Here is a 24,531-nt window from a genome sequence, read left to right as displayed (position 1 = left end):
CCCATTATAGAGAGCACTTAAATAAATCATCACGGAGGTTGGAAACTTCCCTTTTTAGCGAACGCTTAAAGGTTTGGATATTACATTTTGTTTTCCTTATCTCCTTGAAATATTTAGACTCAGAAATTTTCACGAGAATGCAACTCTCAAGTGAAAACAAATATTAAACTTATGGCAACTGTTCCACACGGACGCAGAGACAACGGTGACAACTTTATTTATTTTAATTCTTTATTTTAAAGTTAATCTTGACAACGGTGACTACTTTATTTGTTTTAATTATTTATTTTTCTTGGACTGTTATGACATTTTCAACTTTAGTTAGTTGCAATTGACTTTAATATAACCATTATGGCTTCTGCTACTGGTATGTCACAACCACCTGCTTTTCTTTCAGAGAAAGGGGAACCGATTTTACCTTGGAAACGCTGGAAAAATGTATTTGATTCTTATATTGTAGCGATTGGTGGTGAAAAATTTTCAGCGTTTAGAAAACAAGCTGTTTTATTACACAACCTTGGTGTAGAAGGGAGAAATGTTTATGACAGCATAGATCCTATTACTTTGGGCAATGGTGAAGGGGTACCTAGTGATGTATATGCTATGTCTTTATTAATGCTAGAGCGTTACTTTGGCCCTAGAATTAATGTTGTCTTAGAAAGACATAAATTCTTTACTAGAGTCCAGAGTGCTAGTGAACCTGTCAAGAATTATGTTGACTCGCTTAAGACATTAGCCAGAACTTGTGATTTTGGAGAATTATCAGACTCATTAGTCAGAGATCAATTAGTGCGATGCACTAACAGCACTAGAGTGTAAGAGAAGTTACTGTCAAAAAACCCAACCCTGAGCGAAGCAGTTGCTATTGTTGAGGGGATGGAGAACACATCTTCCTGGGTTAAGGAGATGAAGAAAGGTCATGATGTTTCTGATAAGAAAGAGAAAGAACCTTTGAGTAGTATACATGCTCTTACAATAGATGAAAACTCAGAGGAAGTAGTGTCTAAAGTCTCATCCTTCCAAAAACATAAGAAGGTTGAGAAAGATTCACGCACACCTAATCTAAAATCTCCAACTGTTAAACCTGAATGTGAATCATTAGGAACAGCAAGTTTTAGTGGGAACTATAGCAGAGAGAGGAATGTTAAGGAAGCTCCTAAACTGAAATGTTTCAGATGTGGAAGTTTTTCGCATCTCTCTAATTATCCTCAGTGTTTTGCAAAAGATTCTATTTGCATGAAGTGTGGGATAAAAGGACATTACGCGCGTGTATGCAGATCATTTCAAAATGGATCAACTCAGAGTGTGAGCAAAAATACTGACATTGTACGTACTGTCATCAGCTGCATCAGTCTTGATTGTAGTCAAAATGATAAAAAGGAAGTTTTCTTTTCTGAGAATACAGCAATAGATAGTAGTATAGTTAATAGTGTACGTATTGAGGATGGTCTTGTGGATGCGGATGAAATTTCATTGCCTGAATGTGATATTATGGTTAACAATTTTAAGTTTGTTGTTTTGACAGATTCTGGGTCTCCTTTTACCATGATAAACAATGGGATGAGATTGTGGGTCGGGAGAGTATGGTGTTATCTAAACCTGACATTAATCCTGTAGGTTATAACAAAACCAAGATTAATGTTTTTGGATATATTGAAGGGTGCATCAAATTTAAGGACAGAGAGACGGTCGGGAAAATTTACGTTGCAGAAAGAGGTGATAATCTACTTGGATGGAGACATCAAAGAGACTTGGGGATTATGTTAAATCCTAAGGTCAGAAACCCAAAAGATCAAGTTATGTTGATCAGCTGTGAGAGTATTCAGAGTATCTCGAAAGGTTTAGGGGAAGAATACTTCAATACATTTTCTGAGGTATTTTCTGATGACCTAGGATGTCTCAAAGGTTTTGAGCATCGTATCATTTTAAAAACAAATGCCATACCGGTAGTGCATAAAGTAAGGAAGGTGCCTAATATGATGATGAGTCCTCTTAAGCTGGAGTTAGAGAGGTTGTTGAAATTGGACGTCATTAAAGAGATTGAAGCATCAGAATGGTTGGCGCCGATTGTTTTAGCCCCAAAGGATGGAAGGGCCAACGTCAGGATGTGTGTGGACTTGAGGAGATTAAATGAGTGGATCTGGGTAGACAGACAACCTCTACCTAACATCTCAGAGTCTCTTACTATCCTCAAAGGAGCACATATTTTCAGTGTCTTGGATTTGTCATCCGCTTATCATCATGTGCCCTTACACAGGGATTCTAGGCACCTTACTTCCTTTGTTACTCCTCTGGGAGCATACTGTTTCAAGAGAATGCCCTTCGGGTTGGCGTCTGCAGCAGCAAGCTTCCAGAGAGTGATGAAGAAAGTTTTGGACGGCATTGAGGGCATAATGTTTTTCCAAGATGACATCTTGATTTATGCTAGTGATAGTGAACAACATGGCAATATCTTGGTTAAAGTACTAGAGAGGTTGAGAAATAATGGTTTGACAGTTAAGCGTGAAAAGTGTCGAGTTGGTCGGGAAAGTGTGACGTATCTTGGTCATGTGATCTCAGGTAAGGGAATACAACCGAAGTTAGAGTTAGCACAAAGTATATTAAGTGCTCCTATACCTAGTGACAAGGATCAGGTGAAATCTTTCCTTGGACTTGCGGAGTTCTATTCGAAATTTGTGCGTGGTTTTTCAAGTGTGACTGAGCCTATCAGGTTATTGTTAAAGAAAGGATCACATTTCCTTTGGTCAGGTAGTTGTCAAGAGGCGTTTGATATTATCAAAAAGGAAATTGGTAATATGCCTACTTTAGGACATTTTGATACCAAGTTAAAGACTGTTTTGTCTACTGATGCAAGTTTGAGAGGTCTGGGAGCTGTGCTCTCTCAGTATGTTAATGGTGAAGAGAAGACTGTTGCTTTTGCTTCGCGTGCACTAAAAGTGGCTGAGAGGAATTACTCCTGTATAGAAAGAGAAGCTTTAGCAGTTTTCTGGGCTGTACAACATTTTAAGTTCTACTTATGGGGTATTCCTTTTCTTGTGCGATCAGACCATCGTCCCTTGGTTTAAATCTTCTCTTGTAGACACAATGACAACATTACTCCCAGGATAAAAAGATGGAGTGAGGGATTGCAAGAATATAATTTCAAGGTACAGTACTTACCAGGAGTCAATAATAAATCTGCAGATTGCCTTTCACGGTTGCCTATAACTATAGATGACGATATGAATGAAGAACAGAGTATCTGTTGTGTGAGTGAAGTTAATGTTTTGTGGACAGCAGAATCTTCTCTGACCAAGAAAGAGTGGGAGCGTGGTGTTGGTGAAGATGATGTTCTTTTGAGGTTGAAGTTATGGATTAGTCAAGGTTGGCATGAATACAAAGTTTTAGACCAAGATTAAAGGTCCTACTGGACAGTGAGAGATGAGTTGTCTTTTGTTGGAGGGAATATAATGAGGGGCGACAGGATTGTTCCTCCGAGTAAATATTGGAACAAGATTATCAACTCCGCTCATGATTGACACCTAGGGAGGAGTCTTACCAAGAGTCAAATAAGAGAAAGACATTGGTGGCCTGGTATGGACCACATGATCGAGGAGGTAGTAAAAGATTGTGTTACTTGTGCTACAAGTGACAAATCGCATGTAGTCAAACATGCACCTTTGTCTCCTGTGGAGGTCCCTGACATTGTTTGGTCCAAATTGGGTCTTGATATCATGGGACCATTTGAGTTATTACCTTCCTATGAACGTTTTGTTCTTCTGTTAGTAGATTACACATCAAAATGGGTCGTCACAAAGTGTCTTCCCTCTGTCAACACGAGGTCTGTAGTGGAGTTTCTTAAGGATGTATTTGCCACTGAAGGTTTACCCAAATTCCTAGTAACCGACAACGGTCTGCAATTTACTTCTCAAGAGATGTGTGATTTTCTCAAAGAGAACAATATAATTCACCAAAAAACTGCATTATATTCTCTACAAGCCAATGGTTTGACAGAGCGGATGAATAGATTAGTCAAAGATTGTGCTCAATGTGCTCTTAGCACGAGGTCATCTTTTACCAACATTTTGAGAGAGAAGTGGTGGGCTCATCGTACAACTCCAAATGCTATCACTCTCAGGTCTCCTTTTGAGGCATTGAGAGGAAGGAAAGCAATTTCTAAATTGAATCCCAACTGGTTACCACATTGTGAAGATCAGGGTTTGACATTAGAAGAGCGACGTTCCAGGATTGCTGATTATCAACAAAAGTATAAAGAAGAGTATGATACCAAAATGCATGTTGGGTATAGGAAGTGGAATGTTGGAGACAGTGTTTTGGTAAAGAATCCTAGACACACATTAAAAGGAATGAGCACCTTCATTGGTCCATACAAGATTGTCTCTATCAAGAAAAATGTTGTGACAGTAGATAATGGAAATACATGGAATATGTCAAGATTAGTAAAATGTAAAGATCAACAGAAGCAAACTTTTGAAGATAAGAATCCTATGAAGACAGTTGAGAAGTTTCCTTTAAGATTTTCTCATAGGTCTCGGTCCGTGCCTTTAAAATTGAAGGATTATGATCTAAGTTAATTTTCAAATGTTTTATAGTAGATTTTAGAAATTCATAAATATAATTTTATAGCTTGTAGATGATAACATTTTAAGTTATAAATTGTAGATGATAATTTTTAAGTTCTCTTTATATTTAATTGTTTTATTTTATTTTCCTTTAGGAAGGAGGATGTGTGTTGTAACTTATCTATGCTTGTTGCCTAATTAGTTATGTTAAGAATGTTAATACTAGAAGTGATGACATCATAGAATGCTAGAGCTTGACCAAGGGATTGCAGAGAGGACTGTGGATCAGCGTGGATGCTTTCTCTGGTTGATGCTGATACTAAGATCTTAAATAAAGCTCATTGAGTTTTACTACAAACTGGGATTTTACATTATTTCACCTGGCTTATTACCATTTGTTAAAGAGTCGAAAGCATTACTTTTTGCCTTCATTCACAAATATTGTATGTCACTGTAAATTTTAAAGGTACTTAGCTTAGGCCTGGAGATGTTTAGTGGTTCTTTGCAGCAAAATAAAGTCATAAACATGTGAAGAACAGTATTCTGATTCCATGGGGGTCTACTTGTGTTGAAGGTTAGTTTTAGAAGGAAAGTAGTAATTTGTTTACAAATTGAAGAATAGGGGTACTGGCAGTGACCCTTGCTTTATCTATTGTATCTAAGAGTGAACAGTTGTGGCCCTATAGCCCCACCCTAAACTGAGAATTTGTCTGTCCCCATATAGCCCAATATTACTTGTAAAAAGCATTGTTTCGGACTGGTGTGTGCAATTGTCTTCCTGAGGTGTGAGTCTGTGGTTTCAAAATCTTAGTTGAAGAACTTACATTTAAGAGCATCATCTTACCAATACTGAATTTGACAGTTATTATTTGGAAAAGTAATACCTGATCTATTGTAAGCATTCCTTTTCAGAATACTATGTGTATTTTATTGAGCATCTTATTGCTTCTGTCCTTTATAGCACGATGAGAATGCTTCTACCCCTACCACAGGCTCCAACATAGAATACAGGCTTTACTGACCTTTGTGATGTCCCATCTGGACTGTGCATATGTTCTGTTTATCGGACTCACTAATAAATTAACCAGCAAGATACCACAAATCCTCAGTACAGAAGCCCTACAAGTTTCCTTAACCCTAAACAAACAGGACAATATCATATTGTGCGCAAAGGTCTGTATTGGTTGCCTACGGCCAGGAGAATATCTGTCAACGCCCTTTGCATTGCAGAGCTGGGTGATCCATGGGATCCCGCCTAATGTCTTAGAGTCTAAACTCAGGTGATACAACCACCTCAGTTTGAAAATGGCCCCAGGTATGGTAACCCACCCTTACATAAAAACCTGCATTAATATAAGGTCATTCTTAGTACAGACATAGAAACTTTGGAATATACCATGAAAGAGGAAAAGAGCCATCAAAAACACCAAGTATTCAGAAGAGGAAATAAAGACATGGCCATTCCAAAATTCAGAACCCAAGATTCAGTCAGGCAACAATCCTCACTGATTTGTTCACTAAGCTTGGAATCCTACCTCACATTCCTTGAACCTACAACCATGTGTATAAGACATGCGATACATTCTGCTGTCTGTAGCACACCCTAGGTCCCACTGTTAACACCAAATCTTGACACCAATAAATGTTCACCTCAGCCAACACCTTCTTTCATCGATGCACTGCAGAAAACGTAACTGTCACCTAATCGTTTGAAAAATGGCCTAGGTCCTCTAAACGAGGCAGGAAAATGCTACAGAAATGCAACAATATCGAACCTTGCAATCTATAGAATGTTTTGTTCTGCAGGAGTACATTTCCTGGTGAGACCTTTATGGTATTTTGTAATAGTCACTCTTCTGTGCTAAGAATGTGTGGAAAATTTGACTATTTAGAAAAGATTGAAAGATATTCCGGAAGTGGCTGAAAACTAATGTTTTCCACTTCCACATAATCTGACTTGGATCTCTGACGTCTTCTACTAAAGATACATCTTTGCATAATGTCAGTTTTGCACAGAGGCACTATTGAAATCAGCTAAATAAGTAAACACATTGCTTAAATTGGGATCAACCAATCTTAGAAGGTTTTGAAGCACTTCTCTTAGGAACAAAGTGGCATGTGTATTAGGAAATGGCGCAGCGTGGTCCTGCAAGCCATCTTGCTGCGCCGAGCTGTGTAATTAGAAATGTGCAGGGATGCATTATATTTAAAGCAATACGACGAATCCCTGTGCTTTCTCTACGCTGGCGCACAATTGCCTGCATAACCCCTTGTTCATGATTGGATATTTTTTTGTCTATATCAGGCCTCTGAACGTAATTTGATGCCTTTCCTTTCTATCCTTGTGTTTGTCCTATTATTTCCAATGCATATTCTTGGAGTGGGCTTCGGATCAACCCCTTGTTCATGATTGGATTTTTTTTTGTCTATATCAGGCCTCTGAACGTAATTTGATGCCTTTCCTTTCTATCCTTGTGTTTGTCCCAAATAGGAGCATTTCAGTCTACTGTTAGCTTGAGGGGACTGTTGTTCATAGTTTTCTTTTCCCTTTGAATAGTCCATGGATTGTATGTCTTTCCTTGTTGTATATCTTGTCCTCTTGTTTCTCCCAACATTACTTTTCCAACACTTTTTCCGATTTTGTTTCCCAACCCGTTGCCCTCCCTACCACTTTTTTTTTTATTGAGTACCCTTGTCTCTTATTTACTTCCTTACCATCCCCCACTCCGTAATTGCTCGATTGTCCCTCTTTATGATATCCTGCTTCTCAGTTCCACTCTTCGTTTATTTTTTCTTTATATTTTTTTTGTGATGGCCCGGCAACTGCAAAGTGATATCGACCCACTCACTACCTTTTTGTATTCTCATTCTCTGTCTATTTAACTTTTAATTTACCATTCTTAATCGAAATGGCTATGTGGAATGGTAAATTAGAAATACCAAAATGGTCACTGTTGCATCACAATGTATGAAAACTCATAAGTAAACTACTGGAACTACTTTTCTTTAGTAGAAAAACCAGAGCAGGATGGCACTGCAGGTTTATTTATGCATCGTAATGCCTACGTGTGCATTGGATATATTGTAATGACAGGTATTTTGCCATTAAATAATGACACTGCAGCCTATTGGCTTTGTCAATGCTTGTTTTATAGAATGCTCTCACAAACCCCTCTATTACCATATTACCCTCCAAATATCGTCTCTTTTCTTTGAATCAATTTTGTATTGCTATCTAGTTTACCTGATTTCTGATTACTGATTACCTGTGGAAATGTAGGTGTTACTGCATTCAACACTTGAATCTTTTGTTAAACAATCCACTGAGAGTTTAATGCTAGTTTTTTTCTAGATTCTTTACTCAGGTTATCATCACTTCCAACCAGATTTTGGGAAGCCTAAGGTATTTATGCTTGCTTATCCACTTATTATTCCTATTTGTCTTTATTTCAAATTAAAAAGTTGATCAATTTAAGGGTTAGAAATACTTTGAGAATTTTATTCAAACCTGGGAGTAGTATTTTCTTGAAAATGTCTCCCTTACTAGTTCTAGCTGGATATTCTTGCCAGAGCATTTGGACTCCTAATGTCTATCTTTCTTTAGGATAGTCCTTGTTATTTATTTGGACTAACCACCTACATAGATGTTAAAATCCCCCCACGCCAAGTCTTATACATACTTCAACATTAGCATTTTTGTTTGAGTCAAGCAATTAGATTTCTGTAGCATATGTTGGGGACATACATCATCGAGTTTAATGGAATTTCACGCGTAGAACCTTATTTAGTGTGTAGTGGGTTCACTGGCATATTGGCATCTCCTCTCTGTTGTATTTCTGTGTGCTATAGTTAGGGATCCTAGCTAGGAAGATGGGGATCTCCCCCTCTCCAGTGGGGATGTTACTGCTGAGGCTTCCTTGAAGGCAGTGCTGATTTGCCAAGTGGGCTGCAAGTTTTCATCCACCTGCTTAGGATGTTTGTTTGCTTTTGTTGGACCTGGCCCTTTCAGCAGGGTCACCCAAACCTTCTGTCTTCCTCCTCTCTTTTCTTTGACCTAGTTTGTGTTGGCTCTAGGAGTCTAGACACGTTTACCAATGCTAAGTGCTAAAGTGCATATGCTCTGTACTGTAAACATTGTAACATTGGCTTATCCACAATTGGCATGTTTAATTTACGTATAGGTACCTAGTACAGTGCAGTATATGTGCCCAGAGTCTGTAAATTGAATGTAACTAGTGGGTCTGCAGCACTGATTGAGCAACTAACTCAATAGCTCTTTAAACATGGCTCAGGTCTGCCATTGCATAGCCTGTGTGTGCAATTTCAAACTACCATTGAGACCTGGCAAGTTAAACTACTTGTCAGGCCAAACCTTTACTTTTATTATACATGTCACCTCTAAATTAGGCCCTAGGCAGGCCCCTGGTAAGGGTGCTGTGAATTTAAAAGGTCGGGCATGTACCTTTGAGTGTTAAATGTCCTAATAGTGAAAAACTGCTAAATTCATTTTTCACTACAGCAAGGCCTATCTATCTCTTCCATAGATTAACATGGGGATTGCCTAAGAACATCTTTTAAGTGTTTATTTCCCATTGGTAGCAGATAGAAAATTGGAGTTTGGTGTCTCTGAACTCACTATTTAAAACACATCTTTTAGTAAAGTTGGTTTTGAGTTGCAGGTCTGAAAATGCCACTGTTATAAAGTTACTACAGAGGAAAATGATGGCCGGAATGTTGAACAGATCACACATTTACCCCCAGTCAAGAGATCTGGATTAAATCCGTCGTTCTTTTGCTCATCATGCCACATCAGTTTGGACCCAGCCATAAGCAAATCAGTCTTGACCCGGCTCCTCTTGGATCGTCCAGACTGAACTGCCAAGCCAGGACCTCCCTAGACTGGAAGCAAGCATCCTGGGACAGATTTTGGGGTATCACCCCTCAAAAGCAAGGCTAGTTTGAATCCAGTGGCACAGCGAGCAAGGGACCCATGTCTGGGCATACAAATCCCAGTTAGGATGAAAAATGGTACTCAATCAAATGATGGACGGAATGCTGAAGCAATAAAACATTCACCCCTAGTCAAGAGATCAGAGTAAATCCATTGTTCGTTTGCTCACCATGCCACCCCAATTGCATATGCAAATCAGTCTTGACCCTGCTACTTATGGGAACAGTCCAGCCCAAACTATCGCCCCTCAACAGCCAAGCTAGCTTGAATCCAGTGGCACAGTGAGCAAGGGACACACGTTTGGGCATTCCCATCCCACCTAGGGCAAAAATCCTGATACAAACAAATGATGGACAGAATGTGGAACATTTGTTTGCACTGCACTATTAGAAAGTTGGCATTTTCTGATTCAACCCATTCTGTGTTTTTGCCTGTCACTGATTACACTTTTGGGCTAGGGTAACAGCTAGGCTTTGTGCATTCCCTCTAGACAGTCACACAAAGGGAGCTGGGGTATGACATGTGCATCCCAAAGGTTCATCACCAGGCTGATGGGCCTTCCTGAGGTCGTTTTGGAGGGAGGCATTGACACTTGCACCTGAATAGGGTTATGCCTGTCCCAACACAAATACCTGCATACCACCCTGTAGTTGTGTCTGGAGTAAGGTCAGGAAAGGCCGGGACCTTATGATCTTCAAAGAACTCTTTAATGTCTCCCCTGTTCAAAGGCTCATTTTAGCATAAGTACTGGCCCCTTGACACCCCCAATTCAGTTTTATGTTGGGTCCTGAGGAGACTACGCAATGATGAGGAGCTGTGCTGCCAGGAGGGACTGCCACTTTGCTACTTGCTTTTCTTAGTTAGCCTTCTCCTGCTGATTGCTGTGCTGCCAAGAGGGACTGCCTTTTTGCAACTTGCTATGCTGCGTTAGCTTGCTACCTGCTGCCTCTTGCAGTGAGAGAGGATTGAACCTGCCCTCAACAACTTTTAAATCCAAGAACTCCAAATGCTTGTTGGCTTGCCTCCTGTTTTGCGGAGCCTCAGAGCTATAAAAGGCTTCACCGGCATCCACTCGGCAGTGGAGGCCTCTTAAGAATATGAGCCTACAACTTTTCTGACCAGCACATGTCCCAAGGTGCAGGTGGTACGTGTACTCTGTACTTGGTTGCGCTAAAGGCACGCACCTCAATTCAGGGCTTTTTTACCACCTGTATGCATGCCTTAACTTCCCGGTGCTCCACCTGCAGCCGCTGACTCTGCCACTGATGAGGCAGGTGGCATCAAGGGAAGGCGATTTGCAGCACGTCTCCTTTGCCGTTGTGTTGCCGGAGCAACGAGAGTGTCTTCCCAGGTCAACGCTTCAGCTTAGTCAATGCTGCTCAACGACGTGGGCTACATGCTTGTTGTCTGAAAGAAGACAATTGCCAACATGTGCCATTTGGTCATTGGACCATCAAGGCTGATCCTGTGAAGCCGAGGCCACAGCTCTTTCTCTCTTGTGGAGACTTCTGGTGATGCCTGCCCAAACTGTGGTGTCATCACCTCCACATTCCCAGAAACAAAGGTACTGTTGACCATTGTAGACGCATTGTGCTTTTGCGGGCAGCTGAAATTGTGAGTTCATACTTGTGAGGGAAAGAGTGAGGTCTCTCATGTGCACACTGAGTTTGCGTCCCTTTTTACAACTAGAACGTTTCTATGGACTTGTGGAGCACTGTTTTCTTACCGCTCCAAGATGTAGGAGTACAGCGGACAATCCCCGATGGGGATTGTTGTAATCGCAAGAAACTTACTGTCAATACTTGTACAGAAGTGCACAGGTACTTCCATTTGTTCTGATTTGCATACATGTTTTAAATGCCTGTTTCTTGACAAGTACCTTTTGGACTTCTGCTGTTTTGGTCTTATTTGAATCAGATAAATATTCTTCATTCTTCTAACCAGGTGTGGAGTCTTTTTGTGGTGTTTTCAGGTTGTTACTGCATTTATTATGTTGCACAAATACTTTACACATTGCCTCTTTATACAAGCCTGACAGCTCTGTGCAAAGCTACCAGAGGGTGAGCACAGGTTATCTTTGTTGTGTATTTAGCTTACCCTGACTAGAGTGGTGGGTTCTGCCTGGTTTGGGTGTATACCTTCGCCAAACCAGAAACCCCATTTATAACAGTTTTTCAATAAAACATCCTCAAAGAGCGTGTTTATTCTTGAAAAATAAAGAATCAATGACTCTGACGTGCAGGGAGTTTTCTCTCTGCACGTTGGGGCATTGAACGATCGCCATGCCTTGGACAAAAAGGCCTTTTCTGTTGTCCAGAAAGGGTAATCTAGAGATTGTCCCCTAGGTATGGTAGGGCAACTATTACTAGGACCTGACAGCACCGTAGTGGACAAACCATCAGGTCAGAGGTTTTGATGGCAATGCCTGCTGATACTCTACCATTGTAAACCCAGCACTTGTCTGATTCTAAATTGAATGGGGAATCTTGCAAGCTTTGTAAGGCGACGGCCATTGAAGATTTACAGTGGTGCACCGGCTCTACTAAACACTCAATATGTCCTAGTCCTTGGATGAGGCCCAGGCATATTGTTTGATGTTTCAACTGATAAACATAGTTTGAGGTTCATGCTCCATGGAAACTTTCGATAATGGGACCCACGTTTCCGGAAGGATTATGGTAGATTATGAATTCAAGTGTTATATGGGATCTTCCACCTTTACCTCCTTTGCGATTCTGTCTTAAGTGTTCCAGCATATACAGTGGTACTTTTTTATCCTAGTTGCTAACTTTTTTTCCATATTATTAAGGGATCATTGTTTTGAAAACTTTCTAGATGATCCAGCTGACAAAGCTGAATGAATAGCTTATTATTAAGAGTGATGCAGTTGTTCAGTGTCTGACTGCATTTTACATTCTCCTTCGGTCCTTGTATTCTCTATATTCCCCTCTAAGTATTATTCTGAAGACTAATTTGTTATGCCCTTTGTGCTAGTCAAATACTATTTTTCAGTTAACTTTTTGTGTTTTTGTTAATGCTTTGGTGCTCACTTCAGGTGTGACTTGCTTTGTCCCTGCCATTAATACCCCATCTGTGTTTCCTTGGGTTATAATTCATTCTTTTGCTGTCATTTTTAGTATTTTCTTGAATTTAAAGTTGAATTAACAATTAATTTCTATCTATATTTCTGATTTTGGTCTGCTTATTGTGTTCATACTTTTCCTTGTTATCTGCAGTAAGTTTCGTGGGTCACAACTTACGTTTAGGTATCTGTCTTTGCTAATCCCCAAAAAAGAGAGGACTCTCACGGGTATACTGAATAGTGTCTATTTCACCAATACTTTACATTTATACACAAGGAACTGATTATTAAAACTGTGCACATCAGGGCCAAAAATCATAATGCGTGAAGACAAAACCCCAATCTCGAGTCACTGAGATGGGATTTTTTCACTCATAAATTATGCCACGTTGATGGAATTTACATGTGAACAAATCTGCTCACAGGGGTAGGTAGGTTTCTTGAGGTTACTTGAAAGGCACAGAAGCAAAAGTTGACAATCAGCTCAAAGTCAGTTGCTTGTTTGTTTTCACCAAAGCTTTCCTCATTGTTTCTACCTCTGAAAAACATTCTTAAATTCACTCATATGAAGGACAGTTGTGAATGCCTTTTCATGCTGAGAGATCACTCCATGGAAAAATATGTGTTCATTGCAGAGACTATGTAATGAGTGATGTAATATGTAAGGTCACAAGTAGTGCATTGTTGGGGTGTACGTTACAGTTAGCTCAGTTAACTATAACTGCTGAATTTCAATGGTTTTGTACAAGTGAAATCTGAGCCTAACTATAACGTCCCTGTAACCTTTGTTTTTTTCAATGTGTGTATTTATTTATACTTTATATATTTATATATATAAATCCTTGAATTCTTCTGTGAAATAAAACAAATTCCAGAAATGTATTTGAAGCATATGTGTAAGACTAGTTAGTACATTTCTGACTATTTTGGGGGAATTTTTGTGACTCAAGGTCAAGGACACATTGAAACCAATTCCCCGCCCTTTCAACTTTTACATGTTATATTAAAAGAAACTCCTCAAAACCACCCTTTTGGACAATTGGGGAGGAGAGAGGTCAGAGCAGTGTCAAGGAAAAGCATATGAGTATAGTTGACAAACAATTGCTTCCATTAGTTCCTGTCTTTGTCAAACTGGACTTGCACTTGAAGAGACTTTCTGTCAAATGATCAATCTTATATAACACCATAAATCAAAGGATCGTCCTTTCTAAGGACATAGATGTTATTTTCAAAATATTCAATTAAGGGCCAGATGTACTAAGCAATTTTGTGATCATGAAGTCTGCGAGCACAATAGTACATGGCAATTTCCAATGTAAAAAACCTATTTTATGAGTTGGAAATGTTTTTCCGACTCGTAAAATGAGTTTTGCAACCCTCATCAACTTACAATTTGGAAGGGGAATTCCTTCTAAATTGCGATTTGGAATGGTATATGTTTGCGGTTTGCAGCTGCTCTTCAAGTTGCAAACCATTGGCCAGTTACTGACTCCTCAAAGGAGATGGTAACTGATTATCAAAGTTATGAATAGTGTTGGTAATCTTATGAGGAGTAAGCAGTGGTTCAAGAGAATAATGCCTGGTCTACTTGATGTTCTCCCCAGAAGTGAAACTTTAATTTTTTTAAAGCATTACCTGTTCCTTTAAGTAACTTGTGCAACTTAAAAAAAAAAGTTTTCATGTTTGGGAGTACAAACAAAGGAATGGCGGTTTGCTGTCCCTAGCAGGTCACTATCCCTGTGTTTGTATTCATGGGGTAGTACATTGTGACTTTCCTAATTAAAATTCATTAGCAAGTTCATTCTGTTCGCGGTAATTTTGTGAAGCAACCTAATAGTGGATAGGTTCATTTGCAAAATCTGAGTCCATTCACACCAAGTCAATGTGCAACATGCCCCACCGTTTTGCAAATCAACACTTGATACCTCTAACCTTAAGTTCTTAGGGGCTTCTTAGGGTCGCCGGTGCGATACATTTGAACCTTTTCCATGCTCATGACGAGCTCAGCTCGTCATGAGGCACGTCGCTCCGGTGCTCATGACGAGCTCAGCTCGTCATGAGCCGTGGAATGCTCAGGTGAGGGGAGAATTCCCCTGCTGTGCTGAGCGTTCCACGGGAGCCGGTGCACCTGTGACAAGCTCAGCTCGTCATGAGCACAGTAGCGCCGTGCCTCTTGACGAGCTCAGCTCGTCATGAGCATGCGGGCGCTGTGTGCGCCCCCCTCCCCTCCAGCACAGCGGGGGAATTACCCCCGCAGCGAAGGGGTTATATGGGGAAAAGTGATGCACCGGCAGTGCAAGGAGCTTGTAAATAAGTCCCTCAGAGAACATTATGTGCACTGCATACTCAGGGCGCTTGAATGGTAAGGAGGGATTTTGAGAAACAAAAAAAGCAGCACAAGGTCTCCTCTGTCTGCCTATTGCTTCGTTGAAGGGCATTGGAAGTTGAAACATGTATATTTTACCTTGGTGTCAGAAAATGGTAGCTGATACCACTTGAACTGTATTTTGAATTTCATGCTAACCAATGGATACATGTACACTTGGCTTGAAGGACTAACCGTGTATTCCTCTATTATCAGGGAGTGTTTTCAAGCAGTGAAGGGCACGTGCATAGCTTATGGCTCACTGTAAATGAAATTCATAGAAGTGTCACCTCTTTCTGACCATAACGTTTATTTTCCCTTAAGTGGAAATACAGTCAAAGCTGAAAGTCGCCTTAACAAACAATATAAATCAGGGAGCGAGCCTTGCATCTTAATTGTTTAGCTGCCTTTTCTTGTCACTTTTGGATTGGGAAGAAATGGCGCTGGCGCAGTCTGCTCAATTTAACATGATCTGTAGACGATGATTGTTTTTTAAGCATACAGTGTAGACAGCCAACATCAAAATCGATTGAGCAGCAACTTTTGCGAATTCACAAAAAAATAAACCTCAAAACCAATGACATCAGTTTCAAGGTGACGTTCTGGTCAACCACTTGGAAACGTTCGGCTTCAAAAGGGGGAAAACATACATTGATAATCTGCACTACCCCAAAAATGCTTCAAATTGCACTATTGCTTTGCTCTATTTTGCCTTTCCGGAGAATGAATCCACACAAATATATTTTTTAAGATGTGGAAATCTATTTAGTTAATATGAAGTTAGAATATAGCTAAAACGCTTGTGGGTAGTGAGCTACTGAACAAGTCACATGATTGGGGGAATGCATTTGATATAGTTCTGTGTAAAAATGATGGGCCTTATTTATGAGAAGTGACGCATCGCTGTGTGAAAACAGCGATGCATCACTTCTCAGTGCGCCCTCTTGCGACATGATGGATGCGACATATTTACTGTATGACGCATCATGTCTCAAGGAGTTGCAGATATGTCAGTATTTCTGACAGGTCTGTAGGCGCAAAAGTGACGCATTGCTGGGGTTTGTCTGAACACAGAGGCAACTCCAGCAATGTGTCCTTTCACATGGGGCATGTGAAAGGGCCTGTTTCAGTCTTACGCCTGCTATGAGGCATGTGTAATATATTGACGCAATGGCGTCCTAGAAGTGACGCACTGAAATCTCTTAGAGGCTTTTTGTGGGGGGGGGGAGCCCAAACTGCATTCATTATACCTGGCGCAGGTTTAATGTGGCGCAGGGTTAACAAAGTGACACATCTGCCTAGATGCGTCACTTTGTAAATAGGGTGCATCATGGTGCATTTTTTATGCCGCCGGTGTGTCACAGAAAGTGACACACCGGCAGCGTAAAAGTGTCGCAAGGCCTCATAAATAAGGCCCTATATATTTTAATCAATGATTTTTTAACCAATAAAAAGTGTGGGGAAAGAAGGCCCCAATTTTTCATATTTTCCTAACAGTGAAAGGATGCAGTTCGGTGGATGAAGTGAAGGCTTGAATCTGCATAGAATGCAAGCTAACAGCTCTTTAAAAAGAATGTCAAGAAAGCGCAACTGGACACATAAAGAAGTTACTAGTTCATGCAGGTGTGAAATATGTCACCTGTTTTGTAATTAATTGAGCTGAAAACCTTCTAAATACCTTTATAATGCATAACAAAACTGGAGAATAGCATATTTCCTCAAGTAATGAATAGCTAAAAAGTACACTAATGGATGGCAGGCCAAATTTGATGGAGAAAAAAAGTGATGGACTAAGACTAAAATGGAGATTACAAAGAGAGATGCTGAGAATGTTCGAAATGTGAGTAAATGACTGAAAGACAGCCATTACACTAGACAATGAAGGTGAGACAGTCGAGAAAAAAATGTTTTTCCTTTTATGGGGAAAGACTGAAATAACAAGATCCAATTCGGCATTCACCAACTGATAGGCAACCCAATATGATGTAGAAATATGCTATGAAAAATGTAGTGCTTGGTTGAGGGACTTTTCCGGAAAACCACTTGTTTGGTACAGATTTATAAAGTGGAATGAATTAAATGAATTATAATCAATCAATATTCTTTATTTCGCTATAAATAATAAATAGCATACAACTGCATATTAAATACACATTAACATACATAAGAAATATAACAGTGCAATCAAATATATTAATATGACAATAAAATTCCATTAAAAAAGGTTACATAAAATACTCCCAGAGTTAATGTAAAATAGGGGGACAAATACAGTTATTGACATAATTAACAATCAGTTCAATCTCTAGTCTTATTATCAAGATCTCCTGCTCCTCAAAGAGGACCAAAAAAAATGATGCCTAACAAAAACATGGTAAAGGGTCCATTAGCATTTGCATCAAATATAAAGCTGGACAGTATTGTCTGAAGTTGTGTTTGTGAATAAGCGGGAGGATATATCTTTTCCTTTGCACATAGTAAAATTTGCAGAAAAATATAAAATGCAGGTCTGTTTGAGGGTATGTGCCATCACAGGGGCAAGGAGGAAGATCGTCTATAGAATGTGTGTGAGTGGGGTAACCTAACATCAGTGGGAGATCATTTAATCTGAATCTCATTAGGATGAATCGATGTTGAGAATTTGTGAAAATTTTTTAAATCGGAGTGCATATCTGCTGGTTATGTGAGGGCTCTCCGATGTAGTATCACCGTGGGTTTATTGCAATCAAACTCCATTCTTTCTTTTGCCATTTTAGAAAAGAAAATTCCCTTTATTTTTGTCTCAGATACAATCGCACAGCTGTGTGAGTTCTCAAATAACTCCGTCAATCCCATGGATCTCAAGGTGTCCCTGATATACTGTAAACACAAGATGATAGACGGTGCTCTGAAACTTTCCAGACACTCACCCCCAGTCACAGATCTGGGTTGAATCCATCATCATTCTTTAGCTCACTTTGCCACCTCAGTTCAGACCCAGCTATAAGCAAATCAGCCCTGGCCCTGTGCCTCATGGAAACAGTCTAGCTAAAAACTGCCAAAACAGGTCTTCCCTGGACTGGGAACACTACAGACAGCCCTACAGGGTGTACTTAGACACCCAGATAACAGTGCTGGCCCGTTGGCTGTGAAGTGGCGAGCCAACCCGACCAATAAGGCAGCAATGAGCGCCTGTTCCAAGGTACCACGGAGTCCACATGTGGCCTGAGGCAACATCAGTGGGCTTACTGGAACAGTACAGCAGTGGAGACGAAGGGGCGTGCCTCTGACGAGGTGCCCCAGCTCTGAAAGTTGCAGATGTCGCGGTCTTGGCCCTTACCTGCCTTAGTACCAGCAACCCTGCAACAGCCCGTAAGGTGCGGCTGACGAGGTGATGGAGATCGGTGGACGTGCATGGGTCGCTGGGCCTGCATCGAGCCATGGTGATCGGTACTCAGAGGCCCCAGGTGAGGGTAAGAAGCTGGTCCTGATATGCTCCCTGGGAAGTGGGGGTGGCCATCAATCGTACAGGGTCAAGAGCAGTCTGCTACAAGCCAAGAGGAGGAGGAGTCCTCAGGTGGAGGGTCCTCCCCAGTGTGATATTGTGGCAGAGTGGCTGCAGTCTGCAAGCTTATGGGGACTGCCAATCCCTCTCCCACTGTTATCTGGCTCTGGTCCCCCTTCCTCCCAACGAGAAACACTGTAAGTGGTAAAGGGGGGCCTCTGGATCCACATCAGTCCTGGGGGTCCAGGTACATAGCTCCTCCACCCCCACAACACCGTGGTGCTCCCACTGGCCACCCAATATCACCCTGTGTTTAAGGAAGCCGCCCACTGCACAATCGGTGGTGCAGGATTATTGGCCCTCTACAATGTGAACTCTTTGAGGCCCAATCGATACTGTAAATAGTCTGCACCTTGCCTAAAATGATGGTGGTGAGGCCTCCCTTTAGGTTTGAATCCCTGGACCTCAGGGGTCAATTACTAGAAAGAAACATCTGTCCTCCAGGCCCTTAGAGGATGGGTGTTGGTGCATGGATGAGGTTGGCAGCACGGCTCTGCTCTGCAACATGGCCCTGCCCGTGAGAGTCCTGGAAAGTAGAGCGGCTGGAGGGTGCCCGGATCAGCTGTGCTGCATGTAGTGAAGACTGCAGTAGTGCAGCGGGATCCCAGCTGGGGTCTAGCAACAGAGAAACACTCTGCTATCCCCCCCCCATTTCCCAGGCATAACAGCAAAGACCATTGGTCTTTGGGCAGTTCTGAAGGAGGAAATTTGGAGATATTGTGGAGGGCTCTTATCCCTGACTGTCCAAGTGGACAGGGCAAAACAGAAGGATACACTATTGCCACTAGGTCAATCAAGCTAATTTCTCTTGGAACGGCTGCAGCGTCCTTTTCGACAAAAGACAAGGAGCCCAAGATGCCAAAACTGGAAGCTGGACTGCTATACTACGATGGTACTCCTGCATATGGCGATGGGGAATGAGGACTTCAGTATGCTGGTCAATGGCGCTCTTTTCCAGGACATTCACTCCTCCAGAGGGGCATGGGAGGGTAAAATAGGCCAGGTTCACTCAGAAGTCACTTAGCTCAGACAAGATTCGCTCAATGTTTCTTAAAGGGTCCCAATGACAGATAGGAGATCATCCGAAGTGGAAGACAATACCCGCACCCTCTGTGGTAAAGTTACTGATCTTAATGCTGCAATGAGAGAAATGGCATGGAGAGTGGACAAAGCAGAACATCGCGTGCCCTTTGTGGAATCCTGGTTAAGAGCGGCCCTACCCGACCACTTCTCCTCCTGCTTCAGAATAGATCATGTACACAGAGCACTGAATGCAAAACCTCCTCCGGGAGCATCCCTGCAACCAGTAATACCCATTTATAAATTTTAAAGACAGAGATAGGATCCTGCGTGAAGTTCGGCGTATTTGAAGAAACGCCAAGAGAACTCATAGATAATGGTGTTCCCGGAAGACTTCCTCGAGGTGCAAAAGCTAAGATGCGTTTTTGGATCAGTCAAACAAAAACTGCAGGCCCTCTACCTCCAGTATAGGTTGATGTTCCCGGCAACACTTAAAGTTCTTTATGAAGACAAAAGATTCTTTTTTCTGACTCCAGAAGAGGCATGGAGCTGGCTTGAGTAGCGTCCTTCACTCAGCACTGGAGTGGGGAGGAGAGGGCATCAAACCACAGCTATATGGGAGGAGACAAGCTGAAAAGTCAGTGGTCCTTGAGAAGGCGAGGGCGGTTCTGGTGGTAGGCATCACAATGGAACCCTGTTGCCTGCATAGCGAATGCACTCTTTGCTATTGTCTTTTATACTACACACCTTTTCTGGATCAAACGGCCAATTGTGATATATTCAACTAACTTGAAATGTTGCTCTTTGGACTTTAAATGTATCTGTATTCCCAGATTTACAAATGTGTACATAACTTTTATTAATCCTTATATTTTAATATTTATCATGTATCAATATGACGTTAGTATGTTACGGTTTTAATTAACTGTCTAATAAAATACTCTAAAACACTTTAAAAAAAACACTCCAGATCCTGTATGCTAATGGACACCGAATGCGACCTGGCTCAAACTTCAAATGCAACCAAGTGGACTGACCCGCCCATAGTTGCCATGCCAGAACTTTTTTGAAGGGCCTGATTATCAGCCTCGGATTCCGGACACCTTATAAAGCAAGAAATCATGATTATGGAACAGTGTGGGTTGGACTGGGACTCCCTGGAGCTCAGAAGTGAGCTACAGATCATGAATCAAGGTAAGTGGAGTCTGGTAGCAGATGACTCAACAACTTCAAGGGTAGAGAGTGCCCCCCTGTGCTTTATGACGGGTACTTTTCTTCTTCAGTGTATATCCTTTTCTTTTTTCATTGTCTCTCTCTTTTAGGTTTTATTTTAAGTTTTCAACTTATATTTTAAGCAGTTATTAGATTGTGAGTTACAATGGGCATGGGTTGCAGACCTCTCATATTCTCTTCTTGCTCCAGTTGGTAGTGATTGCAAGGTGTAGAGTGAGAAGGTGATACAGGGAGGTGGGCGAGGGGGGACAAGTTTGGGGGAAGAGGGTTTTGTTCAGCTAGTTTATTTTTTGGCATTCCATCCTACACTGCAGACAGTGAACGAAAACAGACACATATTGTACACTACAGATATGGGAGCTGCCATGTGGCCTTGCTCATTTTACAAGATGTTAGATGGCCATGACTTTGCTGAGTGTAGATGAGCCTCCGTTACAAGCACCCACTCTGGCCAAGCTGATTGACATCCTATTAGAATCTACCTCCATGCTCCACAGGGTGGGGGGAGACTTTAATGATGTGATGGTTGTGCATCTTGACCATTTCGGCACTCACCGGCCGGGGCCACACCCATAAGAACATGCACAGTTTGCTTGTGGACTGAGCCTCTCAGATCTCTTGCGTCAGCAACATGCCACTACCAAAGCATATTTGTACTTTTGAAGAACACACAAAGTCCATTCCAGATTGAACTGTGTCTTTGTGCCCAGAGGGGAAGTAGGTGAAGTGTCTCAGGCTGAACATCTGGCGAGTGGTCTTTCTGATCACTCGCACCTACAGGTGCATCTGGGGCACCTGAAAGGGGGCCATTACAGGATGGAAACTCATAGCATGGGAGGTAAAGTACAGGGAGATAGCAAAGGGTTGAGAGTACACACACAATACTACTTTGATGAAAACAAACACTCAGTGGGTTCCAAGTTATTATTGTGGGAAGCCTTCAAAACAGTGTTCAGGGGCAGGGCCCAGAACTTGGTTGCCCAAACAATAAGGAGGGAAAAAGCTGAACTAGAGACACTGGAGGGTAAGATTTTACCGTTTGAGGGGTTACAGAGTCCACCCACAGATCCCCTGATTATACAGCAGATCATGGCATACCAGATAGAACACAGGGAACTGGCAAAAAAGAAGTCAGAACAGCAAAGGGTGGCTGCCCTACACTGATTGTATGAAATGAGGGATAAGACAGTTAAATTATTAGCATGGTTGGGTTGCAGTAAATGAGACGCCCTTTAGGTGCAGACGTTAATGAGCCAGTAAAGGGTGCAGCTCCACACTGGCACCTCGATAGTGGTAGATTTTGTGTGATATTTTTAATGGTTTTACGCTGCGAGACAGCTTTATGACTCATAGGCTATTGCCACCTACTTGGCCCAGGTCACTACCCTGGCGCTGGAGACTGGGGACCGTGAGTCTCTGGAGGCAGAGCTTATATTGGGCGAGGTGCAGGCTGCTGTGGCTAAGCTGAGGACGGGGAAAACACCAGAGCCTAATGGCATCCCTGTGGATTTTTTTGAATGACATGTTACCTTACTAGAGCTGCATTTCTAAACCTTTTTAAGGAGGGGATGGAGAAAGGACAGCTACCTCTGAACCTCCGAGAGCAGCAATGGTGGTCATCACCAAAGAGGGTAAACCAAAGAATAGGTGCAAATCATACTGCCTTTCTCCCTCTTAAACGTAGAGAACAAGATATTAGTTACCATTTAAGTACAGCTCCTTCTCCAGGTCATTTCCCCATTAATACATCATGACCAATCAGGATTCATACGTTGTTGGTCAACTCTTCACAATTTGTGACGTACGCATGGCTGAATGAAGACAGTGCAGACCCAACAATACCCTCATGTATTCTAGTCATTAGATGTTGAGAAAGCATTTGATTCTGCTCATTGGCCCTTCTTAGAGCAGACGCTTGTGAAGTTCGGCTTTGGTCCCCAATTTCAAAACTGGGTTGCGTTACTGTACAAAATTCATTGGCCTCCATGAGGGTCAATGGAAAAGCATTGGAGGTATTTCCTATAGAAAGAGATACTGAACAGGGATGCCCACTCTTCCATTATTATTTGACCTCATGCTGAAATCTTTACCTTGCACAGTTGAACAACACCTCCAAATACATGGGTCTGTATTTCGTCATGCGATGCCATAGAGGAAAAACTGTTTCTTTATGCAGGTGACATGTTCCTCTATGTGACAAAACCAAGATTACCATCTCTACTCTGTTTGAGGTAATGGAAACATATGGGGCACACTCAGACTATGGTATCAACTGGAGCAAATCAGTGCTCTATGTCCAGCAGGCAAACATACTACCTCTGCCCCTACCACAGGGTCTTAGACTTTCCACAGAGGGTTTTCTTTATATAGGGATTCCTATGACCACTCACAGGGAACTTTGCACCTAATGGAGTATTGGAAGATTCATCATAAACTTTCTGACGGATGTGGACAGCTAGAGGGGACTTCCCCTTACACTCATGGGACGCTCGACCCTGTTTAAAATGATCACCCTGCCGAAACTGTTGTATGCACTTCAAAACACCTACTATTTGGTAGCGCAGTCAGTATTCAGGAGGGTCAAAGGAGGGCTATCAACACTGCTGATGGGATGGTGGTCATCCCAGAATATCGCTTTGCAACCTGCAATGGTCCCAGTACAGTGGTGGCCTAGTGCTCCCAGATTTTGAGGGCCACTATTGGGTGGTTCACTTAATTGCCATCAATGACTGCCTATACGCCTTACAGTATCACCCTACATATCGACTGGAATGTGCAGGGTTGGAGAATATAATAAGGTAACCCAATTTTATCCAATTGGAGGGATAGGCCTTCCAGTAGTGAAAGCATGCCCTACTTTTTAAATACAGTGCAACTTTCCCAATGGGCTGTATAGGGTCTGCGCTAGGGGTGACCTATGTATGAAAGAGGAAGATTTAGGCCTGGTAAAAGATTTATTTTGCCAGGTCAAAATGGCAGTTTTAAATTGCGCACAGGCTTCAGTGGCAGGCCTAAGACATGTTTAAAGGGCTACGTAAATAGGTGGAAAAATAAGTGCTGAAGGCCCATGAGCAACACTAGTTTACAATCCCTGGGTACATGTAGGACCACTTTAATAACGACTAATATGAACATTAAATATGCCAATTGAGTGTAAGCCAATTTTTCCATGTTTAGGGGAGAGGACACAAGCACTTTAGCACTGGTTAGCAGAGGTACAATTCACAGAGTACTAAAGCAAAAAAACAAAATTGAGCAAACAAGGGTGAAGGAGGAAGGTATGGGGGTGGCCCAGCAGTGAGGCCCAAGTCAAACAAGGCACAACACCTTTTTCATTGTAGGTTCATATATATGCCCCAGATTTATTTGCTAATTTACTCGGGTATAGCCCTTGCTAAAAATATTTAGGTGGGCCCTAGAACATGTGTAAAAGGTAGGGGTGTAGGTCTTAGGCTTTTATTTTTTAAGGATGGATAAAAGAGCCAATAGAATGGAATTACAGATGTTTATTCCTCTGAAACCAAATCTAAAGTGGCAAAAGCTCTAGCAGTAAGCTTCACTGAGCCAGGTCTAATGAAAGAATGTACCTACAGCAATTAAGTAAATGGAGGAGTGACAGTGGAAAGATAAAACTGTATTACCTGACCTGATTTAGAAGAGGTTAAGAATGACAAATCAGAAATAAAATTGTATATTTAGATTTAGAATTAGAGAAAACCTATATACCTACAATTAGATTCAGCTGGCAGGACAACTATTGGTTTTAAATTTGAC

The sequence above is a fragment of the Lissotriton helveticus genome, chromosome 8, assembly GCF_964261635.1.
Source record: "Lissotriton helveticus chromosome 8, aLisHel1.1, whole genome shotgun sequence".
Taxonomy (NCBI): domain Eukaryota; kingdom Metazoa; phylum Chordata; class Amphibia; order Caudata; family Salamandridae; genus Lissotriton; species Lissotriton helveticus.
This window is presented reverse-complemented; position numbering follows the sequence as displayed.